Genomic DNA, 9,054 nt, shown 5'->3' on the forward strand with positions numbered 1-9,054 from the left:
AGTTCCCAAAATGACCTTCATGTAATTCATGGACTATGCATGACCTGAAAGTGTTGTAGGAATCACCACTCTGGTGCCTCACATAGGTGACATCTATACATAATTAAGTGTTTCAGGGTGGGTTTTTTTTTTAAGACTAGAAAGCTACAATCAATTATTGTGTGCATCTATTCATTATAACATCAGACACATTAGCAGCACTGGACCCATTTTTAGTTTCACATTGCACTATGCTGTTTGTCACTGGTTCCATTTGTGCCAGTGAACATATTGACTCTCTCTGGTTCCCCTTCAGTAGCTTGACTTGCTGCTTGCAATATCTAGCATGTCAAGTATTCTGCATTCTCATCTTGGTGGGCACTTTGAACAATGAGCACTCATCAGTGTCACTCATCTCAGTAACCGTGCTGCTGTGATGGTCAGTACTCCCTCCTTTGGGTTAAAAGTTGAAACTAGAAGTTGACCTATAATCTGATCAAATCATTTCGCATACAGATATAGATGAAACTGACTCCCTCGATTAAACTCAAAGCTCCTCTATCAATTTGGGCATAGTTGTGTTTTGCTGAGACAAGAAATTTAGAAGCAAAGACCGTGAGCCTTTCCATGCGATGGAAGATCATACTGAGAAATTACTGCTTCCATTCCATATGGAGAAGTGTCGCAAGCTAACGTCATAGGCAAAAATACATTGTAGCGTTGAGGACCCTTTCAGATGATATAAACTTCTCAAGCTCATCAAAAGACTTAATACACTGTGTAAACGAACCCCCAACACCATTTCTGTCTCTCTTGTTTAACAGCTCATTTAGAAGATATAACACTCTTTCTAGGTTAGGCAAAAACCTATAACTGACCATCCCCCAAAATGAACTTAATTCTGACACTGTGGTTGGCATGCCATAAGGGTAGCTTCAGTTTAGTCTTGTGATTTCTGCAAGCCATCCTTATCAATTGTGTGGCCACAATAGGTAAATGAATCTTCGAAAAATGTACATTGTTTTTCTCATTTGCTCTAGGATCATGCTAGAACATTTTCACAAATAAATTTTGGAGGTTCTCTAGTGGCTCTTCAACACTATCCCCTAGGATCAGTATATTGTCCAAGCAATACTGAGTGTCAGGAATACCTGGCCCCAGCTCACTGCCAAATAGCAGATGCCATTCCAAACATTAATTTGTTATATTGAAATAAGCCCTGTAAATTGTGAGGTACTTCTTGTCACTGTCCTCAACCTCCATTTTTAGATAAATGTGGGTTAGGCTGATCTTGGAGAAATTACCACCAGCTAATATGGCAAATATATTATCTGTTCTAGGTACAGGATACCACCTGTAGCATAGTACCTGGGGGAGGGATAGCTCAGTGGTTTGAGCATTGGCCTGCTAAACCCAGGGTTGTGAGCTCAATCCTTGGGGGTGGGGAGCCATTTAAGGGAACTGGGGTAAAATTTGTCTGAGGATTGGTCCTGCTTTGAGCAGGGGGTTAGATTAGATGACCTCCTGAGGTCCCTTCCAACCCTGATAGTCTATGGCCTGCATGCAATACTGAGCTAATGGTAACCTGGAAATCAGATATGGACAGCCCCATTTGTCCTCTTTCATTACTAGCACTGTAAGAGTGGCCCCATTCATTTCAGTTAGGGTACGTTTATACTTACCGCGCGGGTCGACGCGGCGAGTTCGACTTCTCGGAGTTCGAACTATCGCGTCTGATCTAGACGCGATAGTTCGAACTCCGGAAGCGCCGCGGTCGACTCCGGTACTCCACCGCGGCAGGAGGAGTTGGCGGAGTCAACCTTGGAGCCGCGGAGTTCGCTTCCGCGGCGTCTGGACGGGTAAGTCATTCGAACTAGGGTAGTTCGAATTCAGCTACGTTATTCACGTAGCTGAATTCGCGTACCCTAGTTCGACCCCGGGGCTGTGTGTAGACCAGGGCTTAGTCTAGGATAAAAATCCCAAATCCTATCATTGCTAAATTCCACCTCTGCCTTTGGCTGTATCATGCAAATATACTGGACAAGCTGTGCAAAATGTAGGAACTGCTTCCTCTTCAAGCACAATTTGTAGTTGTCTATGTTTTAAGGTTCTAACAGCATCCTGAAACATAGTAGCTTTTCTTCAAGGCAAACTTTTGTTTTGGGCTGGAGTTCATTTTTTAAAAAACTCACAGGCATTTTATGCTTTCTTAATCTATCTGCAGCTCGCTCAGCTGTTCTCTACCAAATAATACAAGATTCTTTCACTTCACAACATAGCAGTTTAGCACATGCTGTTTAAGGTTGTTACCTTTGCTATAACTTCCAGTGAAGTAAGAATTTCCCCATCTGTTTTTAGTAGCACTGATGTTTTCTGCAACATCATCTTTTTAAGTGGTCTTTGATAATCCTGCTATGAAATTACAGAAACAGTAGACCCTGTATCTAGTCTTAATCCTTCTTTTTGTGAAAAACATCCAAACAACACTTCATTTGTCTTCTAAATTAAACAGTTGCAGATATGCTATAACATTCTCAGAGGACTTCATGTCAGCTGCAAGCTGATTAAACTGAAATTTTCTGGTTCTGCCATTTTGAAGTGGCTATTGTGTTTTTTGCACTGACCTGCACATTGTCTGTGTATCGCAGTTTATTGCAGTTTTTACAGGCTTTTTTCTTGAACCAATAATAATTTGCTTTGTGAGACTGTTTTCCACAATAAAAGCACACAGTCTGAATGTAGTCCATGCTGTTTGTGCCACTTGATCCCTAATCTGTTTGTTGCACAGATTTCACAAGGCTGTTGCAGCTCCTTGGAATCTTTAGTAACTGTCTTAATTGATACAATCATTTCTAGTGCACATTTTAGAGTGAGATCAGCCTTAGTCAATAGAGATTTTGGGATTGCTTCCCTTAATGCATCATTTCAACTCTCTGCCTATGTTCTACTTATTTCCTTAACTCAGCCATGTTCAGAAATTGTTACATTTTCTTTTTGATTTACTTTATAAAAGCAGAATACTTTGCATCTACTGCAACTACAAGCTTTAGTGGTAGATGATTTTGTAGAATTTCCACAATCTCAGCAAATGCTATGGAGATGTTAAGGTGCATAGCAAGTTAAGTCTTAGGCTCCTCTTTGATCAGTAGACCAGCCCCTTTTATCTCATGAGTTATATCATTAGCAATTATAGACAGTTCCGGTCTCTTGCTATAGATGAGACAGTCCTCTAATGAGCTATCATGTGACACCATCCCCTCTAACAGACAGATATTTAACCCTCTTTTTTTCCCATGTATGCGGGGTTCAGTCAGTCCCGGTAGCTAGAGGCTGCCATTTCCTTTTCACTTTTAGTAGCCTTTGCAATCCCTCTATTTCACTGTGTTGCTGAATTAGGATCCCATCCTCCCTAACATCTATAGTCTTTTGTGCTCATGCAACAAATGTAATATGAAGGAACCACTTGGATACAGCTGGAGTCCAAATTACAGTGTTTACTAACTTTATACACACACTTCTGCTCATGACGGCTTCCAAACAGAAGCCTGCTCAAACTACTGAAAGGCATTCTTCCCAGTTCCTACACACTACACTAGCATATTTAACCCACTCCAGCCGGTCACTGGCAGCATGGACTGAACCTAGGATCTCTGGATCTAAACGCATGAGCCTCTGCTGCATGAGCTAAAAGACTACTTCTGTAAGCCAAGGCTGTAGCAGGCTCATCAGCCTCTTCTCAAGAATTTGAAAAATGGATCCTTCCAAAGATAAGAAATTATTTTCTTTACAGCACACATAGACACTCATCCATTTAATTTCACTCTGTATGCGATTTGTAGCACACAAACACCATTTGAGAGGAGTTACGCCTTTACTCTAAATTTAACTGAGCATTAGAATGGCAATAACACTAATACTATGGAATTAACATTGTATAGTAGAGCAGTTGCTTCCTGAGATGCAACACAATCATAATCTTTATAAGGTTTCAATGCTTATGAAGAGCAGTATGCACTGTACATTAGAGAAGTTATGATAGTAATACAAGAAGCCCCATAGAAATTAATGAGCTCTTCATTATCATCATTGTTATGGCTCCCTAATGTGCAATGCATGCTAGAACAAAGCTCAAACATTCTGCAAAGTACATACCACCACCCTTTCCCCTAAGGTTAATAACTCATCCGCATACACTACACAAGTTACAAAAGGGTCTAGTTCATACTAAAGTAAGCAAATTAACTAAATCTTTTTGTTTTCTCCTAAAATGGCCTCATGATTGAAATGTACTGGCTAACTCTGGGCCTGATTCTTGTCTCTCTTAGCACAGTGCTAGGCTGGTAACTCCATTGAGTCCAGTGGAGTTACTACTCATTCTAACCACTGTGAGATGACAGTCACATCCTCTGTTTTCATCATGTATTAAAGGAGAGATTCAGACCACATAGTATTGCAGTCCCTCACCTTTTTCCATACCATACCATGGACTGCCCACCTGCCTGATTTTTATTTTATTTTTTAGAACAAAGCTTTTATTAATTGAGAAACTATATTTTGTCCCAAAAAATGCACCTATATTGCACCCCAACTACACTGTGCAAATTGAAAAACTTCTACTGGTTGAGAAGGTGTATTTTCAAACTAGTACAATCTTTCCAATGGCAAAACTTTAAATGTGGTCACCATATTCAGACCAATGTAAATGACATTTAAACCAACTGCGTGCAATCAAGCTAGTTTGTGTTGTGACCCAATCAGAGGCCACAAACTAAGCTGGGTCAGTATTTGGCTTGGAGACCTCCCAAACTATTCATACTCCTCAGGAACAATATTTATTGATTAGGTGACACTCAACACCACGGTGAGACATCGGTTTAGTTTGAAGAATTACTATAGTGCTGTAGGTTTTGTCAAACTCTTGACTATTTGTGGTCAATTAGTCCCATGGAATTGTCACAAGTATAATTGTTAAGCATATATTGTGACAAACTTCCAACTTGAATTATTACATTCTGCTTATTTATCGTTTCAGTTGGTTAGATTAATCTTCCTGTTCGGTTCCTGTTCAAAATGGCTATATTTATTTGTTGAATGTTATTAATCATGGTTCTGTTTCAGTCCAGAAGAGGGCACATTTTGCTGTGAAGAGATACCTGTATAGTCTTATGTTAGCTGTTATACAGCAACTTTCACTCAAGGCACTTTACCAACTAAGTTTTTTCTATGAAATTTAAAATCAAAATGAGTTTTAAAAGATAGGTTATAAAACTACTGACAATTAAGGATTATGGGAGCCACTGCTAGGCTAATGAGTGTGGTGTACCATGAAATCAGGGATCTGAGGTTGATCCCAATCTCCAGTTCAGCACAGGCCCAGATCAAGAGTGCACTCTGCTCCTGGTACTAGACATTGGTAGGGGAATTGGGGTGGCAGCTTTGTATGTTATCACTTAATTCCAGTTGCCTGGACCCATAAGTGTCATGGATTGGCATGAGATGGAGCAGCCCTCAGACCTCTAGTTAGACAGCCTTTTCCAAAGGCTTTTGAGAGGAGACAGTAGGGAGGGGAAAATGGTGGAGTGAAACCCTTTGGGGAATAAAAGATTTAAAATTAAAACAGCAATACCACCAAGTGATCAGTGCCCTCCGACTGATTTCACCCCTCCTCCAAACACACAAGGACCTTCTCTTTTCTGCTCCATAGCCTCCCACCCCCCAAATAAAGAATTCTGAAGGAGCACTGCAAGGTTTTCTGCAGATCCAGGGCTGCAGCAGCTGGCACAGCTCCAGAATGGGGCTGAGAGAGGGACAGAGAAGCCACATAGGGCTGTCCAGAGAGCTCATCTGCATGACTTCCCCCATACTTTACCATCTGCCAGTGGAATAAGTACATATCTGTCTTCTACACTGTGCTCCTAAACCTGACCATTCTTGAGGTTGGTCAGCCATACGCACAGTTAGATTACACTGCCCTCACTCCCAGGGCCAGAAATCAGCCAAAACTAACATATTTTGGTATTTAATCCTCAAGCATTCAAAATTTCATGATTTTTAAAAAAACATTGTGATCATCTTTTTAAGCCAAGTGTGTTGAACTTATTTACCTTCTGGCATTTCAGCTTTTAGGGTTCAAATTTTCAGGATTTTCTCAGCACAAGAACTAGAAACCTTCTCTTTTTAAATGTAAGCAGAGCTTCTCACACTCACGGTACTGCAAGACGTGGGGTGGCAAGCATCATGAGATGCACAATAACATCGTAAGAGCTCACAACACTGACTAAAAATTTCAACATTCAGATAAATTTTTGTAGGGTATGTGAACCTCTCTCCAACCATACATTTATGGAGGATTTGCCTCACTTTTTTGCTTTCAAATATGCAAGTCTGAAACACTGGATCAAATTCTGCTCTCATTCACATTGAAATATATATTTTCCTTTAGTAGGTTACAGTATTAATGTTAGAACAGGACACAAAAGACATCATTTTCCCAAAAAGATTTTAAAGCAGGGTGAAGACTTAGCCATTTAAGCCCAAAGAAGCAAGATAACACCAGAGCAGCTAGTGCCTGTCAAGGGGTTTTATATAAAAGTTAAGTATCAGTAATAAAGGCCCTCAACACAAAATCCTAATTTTTATCTAAGGATTTCCAAAGTGCTACACTGAGCAAGAAGCTGCTAGAACGTAATCTCCTCATAAAATAGCATGAGAAACAGAATTTAGGCTCAACTTCAGAATAGAACAAGGTCAGCGCCTACCAGAAATATTACTCCTTCTCCTATAACTAATACTATATAGATTTTTATCAGTATTTTATAAGCTGGTCGTGTCATGCCTGGCTCAATGGACCTCTAATCTTGGTTGGGGCCCCTGAATGCTATTGTAATACAAATACATCAACATATAATTTGGTAAAAAAAAAATAATCAAAAGTAGTCTAAACCAGATATTTGTTTTCAAAAGGTAAGAAAGACATGTGGGGGAATCAAATGAAACCCACAATTGATAGTACTAGAGAATATTAAAACTAGTAAAACAAACAGAAGAGATTTGTTTTTGTTTAGAATCCAAAGATATGGTCTGGAATCTTTTATAAATCATCAGGACAGGTAATTTAACCTCATTTAGGTTAAAGTTATGAACTATAACAGAATGCACTAACAGCAGAAATAAAATCCCACTCAGAGAATGGCTATTTCAACCCCTAACAATTGAATGATTTAATTTTCATATGTAGACAGAGACTCTATAAAACATTTTTGTCATCTCTCACAAGAAGGCAATCAACATTCTTTATGACACACACAATCACTCAAGACTATTCATCAGAAATTAATGGCAAAGCTACATTAACCACATTATAAAATGCTGGAGATTTTGGGGAGCCATATGAACAATAATGACAATGCCTTTCAAAGACTCAAATACATAAATAAATAAAAGCAATCCTTGCTTCTCACCATTATACTGAAGTTATGAAGACACTAAGTTATGAAGACATGTTAAGGTTCTGCAATAATTTTAAATTTCCTTACCTTTGTTCTGATTTGAAATTTAAAATGCCTTAACTTTTCATTTCATGGCTGGGTATATTGCCACTCTCATAATTTAATATCACTCACTGTTTTTAGTCATCCCCCCATGTAATACTTAACATTGTACAAAACTTTCATACATAAACAGGAAATTAGGCAAAATCACTTGTTTTCATGTTTTGTTACAAACCCAAAACTAAGCCAACAAGCTGTCTGGTGAACCTTGGCCAAAATTCCTCCAATGTTTGAGCCACCTCCTTCTGTCCCTACAGGAACTCCTTTTCCTAATGGCCCAGGTTACTGCACACAATGGGGTTGTACATGGTGTAACCAAGTGACCAGAACAGGAGTCAGTCCTAGTTGTCAGAGAAGAGCCAGAAGGTGGACCTGGAATTGTGGTCAGGAGACAAGCCAATGGTTGGAGCTGGAAGTCAGAACAGAACCAGAGTCATGGTCAGGAGAAAAGTAAACAGTTGGAGTCAGGGGGTTCAGAATAGGGTAAGACTAGGGCTGGTGTGGAAATAGTTGTGGGTTGGACCAAGGCCCAATAAAGGAAGTGGGTCTGGTGCAGCGGTGGATGTAAAGTTTATTGAGCTGTCACTGTGCTGCTGTTGCTATAGAGCTTAAATGATGATTTGCTGGCTCTTCTGTCAAATCAAGGAGCACAGTCACTTAGTAAGAACTTATTGGGCCCCAGATAAGCTCATTGGGTTGCTATGTGACCACGTCCAGAGCCAGCTGAGTTCCTGACAGCACCCCTTCCTTTGAAGGCACATCCCAGGGGCCCTCAGCCCTGTCTTGTCAGGATATCTTTGGTGAAATCCCTGCATGAGTTCAGGAGTGTGAACATTTTATTCTGGTTCCCAGGATCACTCTTCTGGGGCATACCACTTCCAGTCTATCAAACACTGGAGCTTCCCTCTGATCCATCGGGAATCAAGGACCTAATGGACTTCATATTCCTTCTGCTCCCTGGACTATTATTGGGTGTGGAGATTGGTCTACCAGGTCATGGAAATGGTTGTCAACAAATGGCTTGAGGAGGAAAACATGAAAGGTGGGTGAATCCTGAGGGATTCTGGGAGCTGAAGCTTGAAGGCCAATGGGTATTGGTGGTCAAGCTTGGCAGAAACACAGTCCATTCTCATGTTCTGGGCCAAAAGCTAAACTTTATCCCCTACAAAAGATTAGGGGTGGCTTGTTGCTTTTGGTCAGTATAATGCTTATAAGGCTCTTCAGCTGTGAGTCAGTTCCCGGTGTATTTGTTGAAGGTGAAGGACCAGGTCTGTGGCTGCCAGGATAGCAGAGCCAGGTAGTTTTACATGAAACCAGAGATGAAAACCAGAATGGAGTCTGCTGAGGTGGAGCATGAGTCAAGTTGTTTTATGCAAACTCGGCCAAACACAGAAGAGGAAGCCAATTATACTGAAGTAAATTCAGAAAGCAGTGGAGGTACTGCTCCGGAATCTGATTGACTCCATCAGTTTGGACATGAGTCTGTGGATAGCAGGCTGTCAAAATTAGGGGCTTCATGCTAAGA

This window comes from Mauremys mutica, chromosome 1 (genome assembly GCF_020497125.1).
Source record: "Mauremys mutica isolate MM-2020 ecotype Southern chromosome 1, ASM2049712v1, whole genome shotgun sequence".
Taxonomy (NCBI): Eukaryota; Metazoa; Chordata; order Testudines; family Geoemydidae; genus Mauremys; species Mauremys mutica.